Raw genomic sequence first — 19295 nt, 5'->3', positions numbered from 1 at the left:
CCATTAAGGGACCAGGACATCAAAGATCATCCCATTAAGGCACCAGGGCATCAAAGATCATCCCATTAAGGGACAAGTGCATCAAAGGTCATCCCATGAAGGGAGCAGTGCATCAGATATCATCCCATGAAGGGAGCAGTGCAGAGATCATCCCATGAAGGGAGCAGTGCATCAGAGATCATCCCATGAAGGGATAAGTGCATCACAGCACTCAGATTAGAAGTATGCAAGATCCCATGAAGGGACCAGCGAAAGATGATCCCATGAAGGGACCAGTGCATCACAGCACTCAGATTAGAGATATGCAAGATCATCCGATGAAGGCACCAGTGCATCAAAGATCATCCCATGAAGGGACCAGTGCAAAGATCATCCCATGAAGGGACCAGTGCATCGAAGATCATCCCATGAAGGGACCAGTGCATCAAAGATCAACCCATGAAGGAACCAGTGCATCAGAGATCATCCCATGAAGGAACCAGTGCATCAGAGATCATCCCATGAAGGAACCAGTGCATCAGAGATCATCCCATGAAGGAACCAGTGCATCAGAGATCATCCCATGAAGGAACCAGTGCATCAGAGCTCTCAGATTAGAGGTATGCAAGATTCCATGAAGGGACCAGTGTAGAGATCATCCCATGAAGGGATGAGTGCATCAGAGATCATCCCATGAAGGGACAAGTGCATAAGAGATCATCCCATGAAGGGACGAGTGCATAAGAGATCATCCCATGAAGGGAGCAGTGCATCAGAGATCATCCCATGAAGGGAGCAGTGCATCAGAGATCATCCCATGAAGGGACCAGTGCATCACAGCACGCAGATTAGAGGTATGCAAGATCATCCCATGAAGGGACCAGAGCATCAGATCATCCCATGAAGGGACCAGTGCATCAACCATCATCCCATGAAGGGACCAGTGCATCAAAGGTCATCCCATGAAGGGACCAGTGCATCAAAGGTCATCCCATGAAGGGACCAGTGCATCAAAGGTCATCCCATGAAGGGGCCAGTGCATCAAAGGTCATCCCATGAAGGGGCCAGTGCATCAAAGATCATCCCATGAAGGGGCAAGTGCATCAAAGATCATCCCATGAAGGGGCAAGTGCATCAAAGATCATCCCATGAAGGGGCAAGTGCATCAAAGATCATCCCATGAAGGGGCAAGTGCATCAAAGATCATCCCATGAAGGGATGAGTGCAGAGATCATCCCATGAAGGGACCAGTGAAGAGATCATCCCATGAAGGGACCAGTGCATCAGAGATCATCCCATGAAGGGACCAGTGCATCACAGCACTCAGGTATGCAAGATCATCCCATGAAGGGACCAGTGCATCAGATCATCCCATGAAGGGACCAGTACATCACAGCACTCAGATTAGAGGTATGCAAGATCCCATGAAGGGACCAGTGCATCAAAGATAATCCCATGAAGGGACCAGGACATCAAAGATTATCACATGAAGGGACCAGGACATCAAAGATTATCCCATTAAGGGACCAGGACATCAAAGATTATCCCATTAAGGGACCAGGACATCACAGATTATCCCATTAAGGGACCAGGACATCAAAGATTATCCCATTAAGGGACAAGTGCATCAAAGATCATCCCATTAAGGGACAAGTGCAGAGATCATCCCATGAAGGGACCAGTGCATCAAAGGTCATCCCATGAAGGGAGCAGTGCATCACAGCACTCAGATTAGAGGTATGCAAGATCATCCCATGAAGGGATCAGTGCATCAAAGATCATCCCATGAAGAGACCAGTGCATCAAAGATCATCCCATGAAGGGACCAGTGCATCAAACATCCCATGAAGGGACCAGTGCATCAAACATCCCATGAAGGGACCAGTGCATCAAACATCATCCCATGAAGGGACCAGTGCATCAAAGCACTCATATTAGAGGTATGCAAGATCATCCCATGAAGGGACCAGCGCATCAGAGATCATCCCATGAAGGGACCAGCGCATCAGAGATCATCCCATGAAGGGACCAGCACATCAGAGATCATCCCATGAAGGGACCTGCGCATCAGAGATCATCCCATGAAGGGACCTGCGCATCAGAGATCATCCCATGAAGGGACCAGTGCAGAGATCATCCCATGAAGGGACCAGTGCAGAGATCATCCCATGAAGGGACCAGTGCATCAGAGATCATCCCATGAAGGGACCAGCGCAAAGATCATCCCATGAAGGGACCAGTGCATCCGAGATCATCCCATTTAGGGACCAGTGCATCAGAGATCCCATGAAGAGACCAGTGCACCAGACATCATCCCATGAAAGGACCAGTGCATCACAGCACGCATGCAAGATCCCATGAAGGGACCAGTGCATCAAAGATCATCCCATGAAGGGACCAGTGCATCACAGTACTCAGATTAGAGGTATGCAAGATCATCCCATGAAGGGACCAGTGCATCAAGGATCATCCCATGAAGGGACGAGTGCATCAAAGATCATCCCATGAAGGGACGAGTGCATCAAAGATCCTCCCATGAAGGGACGAGTGCATCAAAGATCATCCCATGAAGGGACGAGTGCATCAAAGATCATCCCATGAAGGGACGAGTGCATCAAAGATCATCCCATGAAGGGACGAGTGCATCAAAGATCCTCCCATGAAGGGACGAGTGCATCAAAGATCCTCCCATGAAGGGACGAGTGCATCAAAGATCCTCCCATGAAGGGACGAGTGCATCAAAGATCCTCCCATGAAGGGACGAGTGCATCAAAGATCCTCCCATGAAGGGACGAGTGCATCAAAGATCCTCCCATGAAGGGACGAGTGCATCAAAGATCCTCCCATGAAGGGACGAGTGCATCAAAGATCATCCCATGAAGGGACGAGTGCATCAAAGATCATCCCATGAAGGGACGAGTGCATTACAGCACTTAGATTAGAGGTATGCAAGATCATCCCATGAAGGACCTGTGCATCAGAGATCATCCCATGAAGGGACCAGTGCATCACAGCACTCAGATTAGAGGTATGCAAGATCCCATGAAGGGACCAGTGCATCAAAGATAATCCCATGAAGGGACCAGGACATCAAAGATTATCACATGAAGGGACCAGGACATCAAAGATCATCCCATGAAGGAACCAGTGCATCACAGTACTCAGATTAGAGGTATGCAAGATCATCCCATGAAGGGACCAGTGCATCAAGGATCATCCCATGAAGGGACGAGTGCATCAAAGATCATCCCATGAAGGGACCAGTGCAAAGATCATCCCATGAAGGGACCAGTGCAAAGATCATCCCATGAAGGGACCAGTGCATCCAAGATCATCCCATGAAGGGACCAGTGCATCGAAGATCATCCCATGAAGGGACCAGTGCAAAGATCATCCCATGAAGGGACCAGTGCATCAAAGGTCATCCCATGAAGGGACCAGTGCATCAAAGGTCATCCCATGAAGGGACCAGTGCATCAAAGGTCATCCCATGAAGGAACCAGTGCATCAGAGATCATCCCATGAAGGAACCAGTGCATCAGAGATCTCAGATTAGAGGTATGCAAGATCTCATGAAGGGACCAGTGCATCAAAGATCATCCCATGAAGGGACCAGTGCATCAGAGATCTCAGATTAGAGGTATGCAAGATCTCATGAAGGGACCAGTGCATCAAAGATCATCCCATGAAGGGACCAGTTCATCAAAGATCATCCCATGAAGGGACCAGTGCATCAAAGGTCATCCCATGAAGGGACCAGTGCATCAAAGGTCATCCCATGAAGGAACCAGTGCATCAGAGATCATCCCATGAAGGAACCAGTGCATCAGAGATCTCAGATTAGAGGTATGCAAGATCTCATGAAGGGACCAGTGCATCAAAGATCATCCCATGAAGGGACCAGTGCATCAGAGATCTCAGATTAGAGGTATGCAAGATCTCATGAAGGGACCAGTGCATCAAAGATCATCCCATGAAGGGACCAGTTCATCAAAGATCATCCCATGAAGGGACCAGTGCATCACAGCACTCAGATTAGAGGTATGCAAGATTCCATGAAGGGACCAGTGTAGAGATCATCCCATGAAGGGACGATTGCATCAGAGATCGTCCCATGAAGGGACGAGTGCATCAGAGATCGTCCCATGAAGGGACGAGTGCATCAGAGATCATCCCATGAAGGGACCAGTGCATCAGAGATCATCCCATGAAGGGACCAGTGCATCAGAGATCTCAGATTAGAGGTATGCAAGATCTCATAAAGGGACCAGTGCATCAAAGATCATCCCATGAAGGGACCAGTGCATCAGAGATCATCCCATGAAGGGACCAGTGCATCAGAGATCATCCCATGAAGGTACCAGTGCATCAGAGATCATCCCATGAAGGGACCAGTGCATCAGAGATCATCCCATGAAGGGACCAGTGCATCAGAGTGCATCAGAGATCATCCCATGAAGGGACCAGTGCATCACAGCACGCAGATTAGTGGTATGCAAGATCCCATTAAGGGACCAGCGAAAGATCATCCAATGAAGGGAGCAGTGCATCACAGCACGCAGATTAGAGGTATGCAAGATCATCCCATGAAGGGATCAGAGCATCAGATCATCCCATGAAGGGACCAGTGCATCAACCATCATCCCATGAAGGGACCAATGCATCAACCATCATCCCATGAAGGGACCAATGCATCAAAGGTCATCCCATGAAGGGACCAGTGCATCAAAGGTCATCCCATGAAGGGACCAGTGCATCAAAGTTCATCCCATGAAGGGACCAGTGCATCAAAGTTCATCCCATGAAGGGACCAGTGCATCAGAGATCATCCCATGAAGGGACCAGTGCATCAGAGATCATCCCATAAAGGGACCAGTGCAGAGATCATCCCATGAAGGGACCAGTGCAGAGATCATCCCATGAAGGGACCAGTGCATCAGAGAACAAACCATGAAGGGACCAGTGCAGAGACCATCCCATGAAGGGACCAGTGCAGAGATCATCCCATGAAGGGACTAATGCAGAGATCATCCCATGAAGAGACCAGTGCATCAAAGATCATCCCAAGAAGGGACCAGTGCATCAGAGATTATCCCATGAAGGGACCAGTGCATCACCACACTCATATTATAGGTATTCAAGATCATCCCATGAAGGGACCAGTGCATCACAGTACTCAGATTAGAGGTATGCAAGATCATCCCATGAAGGGACCCGTGCATCAAACATCATCCCATGAAGGGAACAGTGCATCAAACATCATCCCATGAAGGAACAGTGCATCAAAGCACTCATATTAGAGGTATGCAAGATCATCCCATGAAGGGACCAGCGCATCAGATATCATCCCATGAAGGGACCAGCGCATCAGATATCATCCCATGAAGGGAACAGCGCATCAGAGATCATCCCCTGAAGGGACCAGTACATCAGAGTTCCCATAAAGGGACCAGTGCTTCAGAGATCCCATAAAGGGACCAGTGCATCACAGCACGCATGCAAGATCCCATGAAGGGACCAGTGCATCAGAGATCATCCCATAAAGGGACCAGTGCATCAAAGATCATCCCATGAAGGACCAGTGCATCAAAGCACTCATATTAGAGGTATGCAAGATCATCCCATGAAGGGACGAGTGCATCAAAGATCATCCAATCAAGGGACGAGTGCATCAAAGATCATCCCACGAAGGGAGCAGTGCATCAAAGATCATCCCATGAAGGGACGAGTGCAAAGATCATCCCATGAAGGGACGAGTGCATCAAAGATCATCCCATGAAGGGACCAGTGCATCACAGCACTCAGATTAGAGGTATGCAAGATCCCATGAAGGGACCAGTGCATCAAAGATCATCCCATGAAGGGACCAGTGCATCAAAGATCATCCCATGAAGTGAGCAGTGCATCAGATCATCCCATGAAGGGGCGAATGCATCAAAGATCATCCCATGAAGGGGCGAATGCATCAGAGATCATCCCATGAAGGGGCGAATGCATCAGAGATCATCCCATGAAGGGGCGAATGCATCAGAGATCATCCCATGAAGGGGCGAATGCATCAGAGATCATCCCATGAAGGGGCGAGTGCATCAGAGATCATCCCATGAAGGGGCGAGTGCATCAGAGATCATCCCATGAAGGGGCGAGTGCATCAGAGATCATCCCATGAAGGGGCGAATGCATCAGAGATCATCCCGTGAAGGGACCAGTGCATCAGAGATCATCCCATGAAGGGGCGAGTGCATCAGAGATCATCCCATGAAGGGACCAGTGCATCAGAGATAATCCCATGAAGGGACCAGTGCATCAACTATCATCCCATGAAGGGACCAGTGCATCAATGATCATCCTATGAAGGGGCCAGTGCAACACAGCACTCAGATTAGAGGTATGCAAGATCCCATGAAGGGACCAGTGCAGAGATCGTCCCATGAAGGGACCGGTGCATCAGATATCATCCCATGAAGGGATGAGTGCATCAGATATCATCCCATGAAGGGGCGAGTGCATCAGATATCATCCCATGAAGGGGCGAGTGCATCAGATATCATCCCATGAAGGGGCGAGTGCATCAGATATCATCCCATGAAGGGGCGAGTGCATCAGATATCATCCCATGAAGGGGCGAGTGCATCAGATATCATCCCATGAAGGGGCGAGTGCATCAGATATCATCCCATGAAGGGGCGAGTGCATCAGATATCATCCCATGAAGGGGCGAGTGCATCAGATATCATCCCATGAAGGGGCGAGTGCATCAGATATCATCCCATGAAGGGGCGAGTGCATCAGATATCATCCCATGAAGGGGCGAGTGCATCAGATATCATCCCATGAAGGGGCGAGTGCATCAGATATCATCCCATGAAGGGGCGAGTGCATCAGATATCATCCCATGAAGGGGCGAGTGCATCAGATATCATCCCATGAAGGGGCGAGTGCATCAGATATCATCCCATGAAGGGGCGAGTGCATCAGATATCATCCCATGAAGGGGCGAGTGCATCAGATATCATCTCATGAAGGGGCGAGTGCATCAGATATCAACCCATGAAGGGACTAGTACAGACATCATCCCATGAAGGGACCAGTGCAGAGATCATCCCATGAAGGGATGAGTGCTGCAGAAATCATCCAATGAAGGGACGAGTACATCAGAGATCATCTAATGAAGGGACCAATGCATCAGAGTTCAACCCATGAAGGGACCAGTGCATCCGAGATCATCCCATGAAGGGACCAGTGCATCACAGCACTCAGATTAGAGGTATTCAAGATCCCATGAAGGGACCAGTGCATCAGAGATCATCCCATGAAGGGACCAGTGCAAAGATCATCCCATTAGGGACCAGTGCATCAGAGTTCATCCCAGAAAAGGACCAGTGCATCTGAGATCATCCCATAAAGGGACCAGTGCATCTGAGATCATCCCATTAAGGGACCAGTGCATCTGAGATCATCCCATAAAGGGACCAGTGCATCTGAGATCATCCCATAAAGGGACCAGTGCATCTGAGATCATCCCATAAAGGGACCAGTGCATCTGAGATCATCCCATAAAGGGACCAGTGTATCTGAGATCATCCCATAAAGGGACCAGTGCATCTGCGATCATCCCATAAAGGGACCAGTGCATCAGATCATCCCATAAAGGGACCAGTGCATCAGATCATCCCATGAAGGGACCAGTGCATCAGAGATCATCCCATGAAGGGACCAGTGCATCACAGCACTCAGGTATGCAAGATCCCATGAAGGGACCAGTGCATCAAAGATCATCCCATGAAGGGACCAGTGTATCAAAGATCGTCCCATGAAGGGACCAGTGCATCAGGGATCATCCCATAAAGGGAACAGTGCAGAGATCATCCCATGAAGGGACCAGTGCAGAGATCATCCCATGAAGGGACCAGTGCAGAGATCATCCCATGAAGGGACCAGTGCAGAGATCATCCCATGAAGGGACCAGTGCAGAGATCATCCCATGAAGGGACCAGTGCAGAGATCATCCCATGAAGGGACCAGTGCAGAGATCATCCCATGAAGGGACCAGTGCAGAGATCATTCCATGAAGGGACCAGTGCAGAGATCATTCCATGAAGGGACCAGTGCAGAGATCATCCCATGAAGGGACCAGTGCATCAGAGATCATCCCATGAAGGTACCAGTGCATCAGAGATCATCCCATGAAGGGACCAGTGCATCAGAGATCATCCCATGAAGGGACCAGTGCATCAGAGATCATCCCATGAAGGGACCAGTGCATCAAAGATCATCCCATGAAGGGACCAGTGCATCACAGCACGCAGATTAGAGGTATGCAAGATCATCCCATGAAGGGACCAGAGCATCAACCATCATCCCATGAAGGGACCAGTGCATCAACAATCATCCCATGAAGGGACCAGTGCATCAACAATCATCCCATGAAGGGACCAGTGCATCAACAATCATCCCATGAAGGGACCAGTGCATCAACAATCATCCCATGAAGGGACCAGTGCATCAACAATCATCCCATGAAGGGACCAGTGCATCAACAATCATCCCATGAAGGGACCAGTGCATCAGATATAATCCCATGAAGGGACCAGTGCATCAGAGATCATCCCACGAAGGGACCAGTGCATCAGAGATCATCCCACGAAGGGACCAGTGCATCAGAGATCATCCCATGAAGGGACCAGTGCATCAGAGATCATCCCATGAAGGGACCAGTGCATCAGATATCATCTCATGAAGGGACGTGTGCAGCAGAAATCATCACATGAAGGGACCAGTGCAGAGATCATCCCATGAAGGGACCAGTGCAGAGATCATCCCATGAAGGGACCAGTGCAGAGATCATCCCATGAAGGGACCAGTGCAGAGATCATCCCATGAAGGGACCAGTGCAGAGATCATCCCATGAAGGGACCAGTGCAGAGATCATTCCATGAAGGGACCAGTGCAGAGATCATTCCATGAAGGGACCAGTGCAGAGATCATCCCATGAAGGGACCAGTGCATCAGAGATCATCCCATGAAGGTACCAGTGCATCAGAGATCATCCCATGAAGGGACCAGTGCATCAGAGATCATCCCATGAAGGGACCAGTGCATCAGAGATCATCCCATGAAGGGACCAGTGCATCAAAGATCATCCCATGAAGGGACCAGTGCATCACAGCACGCAGATTAGAGGTATGCAAGATCATCCCATGAAGGGACCAGAGCATCAACCATCATCCCATGAAGGGACCAGTGCATCAACAATCATCCCATGAAGGGACCAGTGCATCAACAATCATCCCATGAAGGGACCAGTGCATCAACAATCATCCCATGAAGGGACCAGTGCATCAACAATCATCCCATGAAGGGACCAGTGCATCAACAATCATCCCATGAAGGGACCAGTGCATCAACAATCATCCCATGAAGGGACCAGTGCATCAGAGATCATCCCACGAAGGGACCAGTGCATCAGAGATCATCCCACGAAGGGACCAGTGCATCAGAGATCATCCCATGAAGGGACCAGTGCATCAGATATCATCTCATGAAGGGACGTGTGCAGCAGAAATCATCACATGAAGGGACCAGTGCAGAGATCATCCCATGAAGGGACCAGTGCAGAGATCATCCCATGAAGGGACCAGTGAATCAGAGATCATCCCATGAAGGTACCAGTGCATCAGAGATCATCCCATGAAGGGACCAGTGCATCAGAGATCATCCCATGAAGGGACCAGTGCATCAGAGATCATCCCATGAAGGGACCAGTGCATCAAAGATCATCCCATGAAGAGACCAGTGCATCACAGCACGCAGATTAGAGGTATGCAAGATCATCCCATGAAGGGACCAGAGCATCAACCATCATCCCATGAAGGGACCAGTGCATCAACAATCATCCCATGAAGGGACCAGTGCATCAACAATCATCCCATGAAGGGACCAGTGCATCAACAATCATCCCATGAAGGGACCAGTGCATCAACAATCATCCCATGAAGGGACCAGTGCATCAACAATCATCCCATGTAGGGACCAGTGCATCAACAATCATCCCATGAAGGGACCAGTGCATCAACAATCATCCCATGAAGGGACCAGTGCATCAACAATCACCCCATGAAGGGACCAGTGCATCAGAGATCATCCCACGAAGGGACCAGTGCATCAGAGATCATCCCATGAAGGGACCAGTGCATCAGAGATCATCCCATGAAGGGACCAGTGCATCAGAGATCATCCCATGAAGGGACCAGTGCATCAGATATCATCTCATGAAGGGATGTGTGCAGCAGAAATCATCACATGAAGGGAGCAGTGCAGAGATCATCCCATGAAGGGACCAGTGCATCAGATCATCCCATGAACGGACCAGTGCATCAAAAATCCTCCCATGAAGGGATCAATGCATCACAGCACTCAGATAAGAGGTATGCAAGGTCATCCCATGAAGAGACCAGTGCATCAGATCATCCCATGAACGGACCAGTGCATCAAAGATCATCCCATGAAGGGGCGAGTGCATCAAAGATCATCCCATGAAGGGGCGAGTGCATCAAAGATCATCCCATGAAGGGGCGAGTGCATCAAAGATCATCCCATGAAGGGGCGAGTGCATCAAAGATCATCCCATGAAGGGGCGAGTGCATCAGAGATCATCCCATGAAGGGACCAGTACAGACATCATCCCATGAAGGGACCAGTACAGACATCATCCCATGAAGGGACCAGTGCAGAGATCATCCCATGAAGGGATGAGTGCTTCAGAAATCATCCAATGAAGGGACGAGTACATCAGAGATCATCCCATGAAGGGACCAATGCATCAGAGTTCAACCCATGAAGGGGCCAGTGCATCCGAGATCATCCCATGAAGGGACCAGTGCATCACAGCACTCAGATTAGAGGTATTCAAGATCCCATGAAGGGACCAGTGCATCAGAGATCATCCCATGAAGGGACTAGTGTGCAGAGATCATCCCATGAAGGGACCAGTGCAGAGATCATCCCATGAAGGGACCAGTGCAGAGATCATCCCATGAAGGGACCAGTGCAGAGATCATCCCATGAAGGAACCAGTGCATCAGAAATCCCCCAATGAAGGGACGAGTGCATCAGAGATCATCCCATGAAGGGACCAATGCATCAGAGTTCAACCCATGAAGGGACCAGTGCATCAAAGATCATCCCATGAAGGGACCAGTGCATCACAGCACTCAGATTAGAGATATGCAACATCATCCCATGAAGGGACCAGTGCATCAGAGATCATCCCATGAAGGGACCAGTGCATCAACTATCATCCCATGAAGGGACCAGTTGATCAATGATCATCCTATGAAGGGGCCAGTGCAACACAGCACTCAGATTAGAAGTATGCAAGATCCCATGAAGGGACCAGCGAAAGATGATCCCATGAAGGGACCAGGACATCAAAGATTATCACATGAAGGGACCAGGACATCAAAGATTATCCCATTAAGGGACCAGTACATCAGAGATCATCCCATGAAGGGACCAGTGCATCAGATATCATCTCATGAAGGGATGTGTGCAGCAGAAATCATCACATGAAGGGAGCAGTGCAGAGATCATCCCATGAAGGGACCAGTGCATCAGATCATCCCATGAACGGACCAGTGCATCAAAAATCCTCCCATGAAGGGACCAATGCATCACAGCACTCAGATAAGAGGTATGCAAGGTCATCCCATGAAGAGACCAGTGCATCAGATCATCCCATGAACGGACCAGTGCATCAAAGATCATCCCATGAAGGGGCGAGTGCATCAAAGATCATCCCATGAAGGGGCGAGTGCATCAAAGATCATCCCATGAAGGGGCGAGTGCATCAAAGATCATCCCATGAAGGGGCGAGTGCATCAAAGATCATCCCATGAAGGGGCGAGTGCATCAAAGATCATCCCATGAAGGGGCGAGTGCATCAAAGATCATCCCATGAAGGGGCGAGTGCATCAGAGATCATCCCATGAAGGGACCAGTACAGACATCATCCCATGAAGGGACCAGTGCAGAGATCATCCCATGAAGGGATGAGTGCTTCAGAAATCATCCAATGAAGGGACGAGTACATCAGAGATCATCCCATGAAGGGACCAATGCATCAGAGTTCAACCCATGAAGGGGCCAGTGCATCCGAGATCATCCCATGAAGGGACCAGTGCATCACAGCACTCAGATTAGAGGTATTCAAGATCCCATGAAGGGACCAGGACATCAAAGATCATCCCATTAAGGCACCAGGGCATCAAAGATCATCCCATTAAGGGACAAGTGCAGAGATCGTCCCATGAAGGGAGCAGTGCATCAAAGGTCATCCCATGAAGGGAGCAGTGCATCAGATATCATCCCATGAAGGGAGCAGTGCATCAGAGATCATCCCATGAAGGGAGCAGTGCATCAGAGATCATCCCATGAAGGGAGAAGTGCATCACAGCACTCAGATTAGAAGTATGCAAGATCCCATGAAGGGACCAGCGAAAGATGATCCCATGAAGGGACCAGTGCATCACAGCACTCAGATTAGAGGTATGCAAGATCATCCGATGAAGGCACCAGTGCATCAAAGATCATCCCATGAAGGGACCAGTGCAAAGATCATCCCATGAAGGGACAGGTGCATCGAAGATCATCCCATGAAGGGACCAGTGCATCGAAGATCATCCCATTAAGGGACCAGTGCATCGAAGATCATCCCATGAAGGGACCAGTGCATCGAAGATCATCCCATGAAGGGACCAGTGCATCGAAGATCATCCCATGAAGGGACCAGTGCATCGAAGATCAACCCATGAAGGAACCAGTGCATCAGAGATCAACCCATGAAGGAACCAGTGCATCAGAGATCATCCCATGAAGGAACCAGTGCATCAGAGATCATCCCATGAAGGAACCAGTGCATCAGAGATCATCCCATGAAGGAACCAGTGCATCAGAGATCATCCCATGAAGGAACCAGTGCATCAGAGCTCTCAGATTAGAGGTATGCAAGATTCCATGAAGGGACCAGTGTAGAGATCATCCCATGAAGGGATGAGTGCATCAGAGATCATCCCATGAAGGGACAAGTGCATAAGAGATCATCCCATGAAGGGACGAGTGCATCAGAGATCATCCCATGAAGGAACCAGTGCATCAGAGATCATCCCATGAAGGGACCAGTGCATCAGAGACCATCCCATGGAGGGACCAGTGCATCAGAGACCATCCCATGGAGGGACCAGTGCATCAGAGACCATCCCATGAAGGGGCGAGTGCATCAAAGATCATCCCATGAAGGGGCGAGTGCATCAAAGATCATCCCATGAAGGGGCGAGTGCATCAAAGATCATCCCATGAAGGGGCGAGTGCATCAAAGATCATCCCATGAAGGGGCGAGTGCATCAAAGATCATCCCATGAAGGGGCGAGTGCATCAAAGATCATCCCATGAAGGGGCGAGTGCATCAGATATCATCCCATGAAGGGGCGAGTGCATCAAAGATCATCCCATGAAGGGGCGAGTGCATCAGATATCATCCCATGAAGGGGCGAGTGCATCAGATATCATCCCATGAAGGGGCGAGTGCATCAGATATCATCTCATGAAGGGACCAGTACAGACATCATCCCATGAAGGGACCAGTGCATCAGAGATCATCCCATGAAGGGACCAGTGCATCAGAGATCATCCCATGAAGGGACCAGTGCATCAGAGATCATCCCATGAAGGGACCAGTGCATCACAGCACGCAGATTAGAGGTATGCAAGATCATCCAATGAAGCAACCCGTGCATCAGATCATCCCATGAAGGGACCAGAGCATCAACCATCATCCCATGAAGGGACCAGAGCATCAACCATCATCCCATGAAGGGACCAGTGCATCAACAATCATCCCATGAAGGGACCAGTGCATCAACAATCATCCCATGAAGGGACCAGTGCATCAACAATCATCCCATGAAGGGACCAGTGCATCAACAATCTTCCCATGAAGGGACCAGTGCATCAACAATCATCCCACGAACGGACCAGGGCATCAGAGATCATCCCATGAAGGGACCAGTGCAAAGATCATCCCATTAGGGACCAGTGCATCAGAGTTCATCCCATAAAAGGACCAGTGCATCAGAGATCATCCCATAAAGGGACCAGTGCATCTGAGATCATCCCATAAAGGGACCAGTGCATCTGAGATCATCCCATAAAGGGACCAGTGCATCTGAGATCATCCCATAAAGGGACCAGTGCATCTGAGATCATCCCATAAAGGGACCAGTGCATCTGAGATCATCCCATAAAGGGACCAGTGCATCTGAGATCATCCCATAAAGGGACCAGTGCATCTGAGATCATCCCATAAAGGGACCAGTGCATCAGATCATCCCATAAATGGACCAGTGCATCAGATCATCCCATAAATGGACCAGTGCATCAGATCATCCCATAAAGGGACCAGTGCATCAGAGATCATCCCATGCAGGGACCAGTGCATCACAGCACTCAGGTATGCAAGATCCCATGAAGGGACCAGTGCATCAGAGATCATCCCATGAAGGGACCAGTGCATCAAAGATCATCCCATGAAGGGACCAGTGTATCAAAGATCATCCCATGAAGGAACCAGTGCATCAGGGATCATCCCATAAAGGGACCAGTGCAGAGATCATCCCATGAAGGGACCAGTGCAGAGATCATCCCATGAAGGGACCAGTGCAGAGATCATCCCATGAAGGGACCAGTGCAGAGATCATCCCATGAAGGGACCAGTGCAGACATCCCATGAAGGGACCGGTGCAGACATCATCCCATGAAGGGACCAGTGCAGACATCATCCCATGAAGGGACCAGTGCAGACATCATCCCATGAAGGTACCAGTGCAGACATCATCCCATGAAGGTACCAGTGCAGACATCATCCCATGAAGGTACCAGTGCAGACATCATCCCATGAAGGTACCAGTGCAGACATCATCCCATGAAGGTACCAGTGCATCAGAGATCATCCCATGAAGGGACCAGTGCATCAGAGATCATCACATGAAGGGACCAGTGCATCAGAGATCATCACATGAAGGGACCAGTGCATCAGAGATCATCACATGAAGGGACCAGTGCATCAGAGATCATCACATGAAGGGACCAGTGCATCAGAGATCATCACATGAAGGGACCAGTGCATCAGAGATCATCCCATGAAGGGACCAGTGCATCACAGCACGCAGATTAGAGGTATGCAAGATCATCCCATGAAGGGACCAGTGCATCAGATCATCCCATGAAGGGACCAGAGCATCAACCATCATCCCATGAAGGGACCAGTGCATCAACAATCATCCCATGAAGGGACCAGTGCATCAACAATCATCCCATGAAGGGACCAGTGCATCAACAATCATACCATGAAGGGACCAGTGCATCAACAATCATCCCACGAAGGGACCAGTGCATCAGAGATCATCCCATGAAGGGACCAGTGCATCAGAGATCATCTCATGAAGGGATGTGTGCAGCAGAAATCATCACATGAAGGGAGCAGTGCAGAGATCATCCCATGAAGGGACCAATGCATCACAGCACTCAGATAAGAGGTATGCAAGGTCATCCCATGAAGAGACCAGTGCATCAGATCATCCCATGAACGGACCAGTGCATCAAAAATCCTCCCATGAAGGGACCAGTGCGTCACAGCACTCAGATTAGAGGTATGCAAGATCATCCCATAAAGGGAACAGTGCATCAAAGATCATCCCATGAAGGGGCGAGTGCATCAAAGATCATCCCATGAAGGGGCGAGTGCATCAAAGATCATCCCATGAAGGGGCGAGTGCATCAAAGATCATCCCATGAAGGGGCAAGTGCATCAAAGATCATCCCATAAAGGGGCAAGTGCATCAAAGATCATCCCATAAAGGGGCGAGTGCATCAAAGATCATCCCATAAAGGGGCGAGTGCATCAAAGATCATCCCATAAAGGGGCGAGTGCATCAAAGATCATCCCATAAAGGGGCGAGTGCATCAAAGATCATCCCATGAAGGGGCGAGTGCATCAAAGATCATCCCATGAAGGGGCGAGTGCATCAAAGATCATCCCATGAAGGGGCGAGTGCATCAAAGATCATCCCATGAAGGGACCAGTGCAGAGATCATCCCATGAAGGGACCAGTGCAGAGATCATCCCATGAAGGGACCAGTGCAGAGATCATCCCATGAAGGGACCAGTGCAGAGATCATCCCATGAAGGGACCAGTGCAGAGATCATCCCATGAAGGGACCAGTGCAGACATCCCATGAAGGGACCAGTGCAGACATCATCCCATGAAGGGACCAGTGCAGACATCATCCCATGAAGGGACCAGTGCAGACATCATCCCATGAAGGTACCAGTGCAGACATCATCCCATGAAGGTACCAGTGCAGACATCATCCCATGAAGGTACCAGTGCATCAGAGATCATCCCATGAAGGGACCAGTGCATCAGAGATCATCACATGAAGGGACCAGTGCATCAGAGATCATCACATGAAGGGACCAGTGCATCAGAGATCATCACATGAAGGGACCAGTGCATCAGAGATCATCACATGAAGGGACCAGTGCATCAGAGATCATCCCATGAAGGGACCAGTGCATCACAGCACGCAGATTAGAGGTATGCAAGATCATCCCATGAAGGGACCAGAGCATCAACCATCATCCCATGAAGGGACCAGTGCATCAACAATCATCCCATGAAGGGACCAGTGCATCAACAATCATCCCATGAAGGGACCAGTGCATCAACAATCATCCCATGAAGGGACCAGTGCATCAACAATCATCCCACGAAGGGACCAGTGCATCAGAGATCATCCCATGAAGGGACCAGTGCATCAGAGATCATCTCATGAAGGGATGTGTGCAGCAGAAATCACCACATGAAGGGAGCAGTGCAGAGATCATCCCATGAAGGGACCAATGCATCACAGCACTCAGATAAGAGGTATGCAAGGTCATCCCATGAAGAGACCAGTGCATCAGATCATCCCATGAACGGACCAGTGCATCAAAAATCCTCCCATGAAGGGACCAGTGCGTCACAGCACTCAGATTAGAGGTATGCAAGATCATCCCATAAAGGGAACAGTGCATCAAAGATCATCCCATGAAGGGGCGAGTGCATCAAAGATCATCCCATGAAGGGGCGAGTGCATCAAAGATCATCCCATGAAGGGGCGAGTGCATCAAAGATCATCCCATAAAGGGGCGAGTGCATCAAAGATCATCCCATAAAGGGGCGAGTGCATCAAAGATCATCCCATGAAGGGGCGAGTGCATCAAAGATCATCCCATGAAGGGGCGAGTGCATCAAAGATCATCCCATGAAGGGGCGAGTGCATCAAAGATCATCCCATGAAGGGGCGAGTGCATCAAAGATCATCCCATGAAGGGGCGAGTGCATCAAAGATCATCCCATGAAGGGGCGAGTGCATCAAAGATCATCCCATGAAGGGGCGAGTGCATCAAAGATCATCCCATGAAGGGGCGAGTGCATCAAAGATCATCCCATGAAAGGGCGAGTGCATCAAAGATCATCCCATGAAGGGACCAGTACAGACATCATCCCATGAAGGGACCAGTGCAGAGATCATCCCATGAAGGGATGAGTGCTTCAGAAATCATCCAATGAAGGGACGAGTACATCAGAGATCATCCCATGAAGGGACCAATGCATCAGAGTTCAACCCATGAAGGGACCAGTGCATCCGAGATCATCCCATGAAGGGACCAGTGCATCACAGCACTCAGATTAGAGGTATTCAAGATCCCATGAAGGGACCAGTGCATCAGAGATCATCCCATGAAGGGACTAGTGTGCAGAGATCATCCCATGAAGGGACCAGTGCAGAGATCATCCCATGAAGGGACCAGTGCAGAGATCATCCCATGAAGGGATGAGTGCATCAGAAATCACCCAATGAAGGGACGAGTACATCAGAGATCATCCCATGAAGGGACCAATGCATCAGAGTTCAACCCATGAAGGGACCAGTGCATCCGAGATCATCCCATGAAGGGACCAGTGCATCACAGCACTCAGATTAGAGGTATTCAAGATCCCAGGAAGGGACCAGTGCATCAGAGATCATCCCATGAAGGGACCAGTGCATCAAAGATCATCCCATGAAGGAACCAGTGCATCAGAGATCATCCCATGAAGGGACCAGTGCATCAGAGATCATCCCATGAAGGGACCAGTGCATCAGAGATCATCCCATGAAGGGACCAGTGCATCAGAGATCATCCCATGAAGGGACCAGTGCATCAGAGATCATCCCATGAAGGGACCAGTGCATCAGAGATCATCCCATGAAGGGACCAGTGCATCAGCGATCCTCCCATGAAGGGACCAGTGCATCAGAGATCATCCCATGAAGGGACCAGTTCATCACAGCACTCCGATTAGAGGTATGCAAGATCATCCCATGAAGGGACCACTGCAAAGATCATCCCATGAAGGGACCAGTGCATCACAGCACTCAGATTAGAGGTATGCAAGATTATCCCATAAAGGGAACAGTGCATCAGATATCATCCCATGAAGGGGCGAGCGCATCAGATATCATCCCATGAAGGGACCAGCGCATCAGATATCATCCCATGAAGGGACCAGCGCATCAGAGATCATCCCATGAAGGGACCAGTGCAGAGATCATCCCATGAAGGGTCCAGTGCAGCAGAGATCATCCCATGAAGGGACCAGTGCATCAGAGATCATAAATTAAAGGGACCAGTGCATCAGAGATCATCCATTAAAGGGACCAGTGCATCAGAGATCATCCATTAAAGGGACCAGTGCATCAGAGATCATCCATTAAAGGGACCAGTGCATCAGAGATCATCCATTAAAGGGACCAGTGCATCAGAGATCATCCCATAAAGGGACCAGTGCATCAGAGATCATCCCATAAAGGGACCAGTGCATCAGAGATCATCCCATAAAGGGACCAGTGCATCAGATCATCCCATAAAGGGACCAGTGCATCAGATATCATGCCATGAAGGGACCAGTGCATCAGATATCATGCCATGAAGGGACCAGTGCATCAGATATCATCCCATGAAGGGACCAGTGCATCAGATATCATCCCATGAAGGGGCGAGTGCATCAGATATCATCCCATGAAGGGGCGAGTGCATCAGATATCATCCCATGAAGGGGCGAGTGCATCAGATATCATCCCATGAAGGGGCGAGTGCATCAGATATCATCCCATGAAGGGGCGAGTGCATCAGATATCATCCCATGAAGGGGCGAGTGCATCAGATATCATCC

The sequence above is a fragment of the Triturus cristatus genome, chromosome 6, assembly GCF_964204655.1.
Source record: "Triturus cristatus chromosome 6, aTriCri1.1, whole genome shotgun sequence".
Lineage (NCBI taxonomy): Eukaryota > Metazoa > Chordata > Amphibia > Caudata > Salamandridae > Triturus > Triturus cristatus.
Note: the sequence above shows the minus strand (reverse complement) of the source record.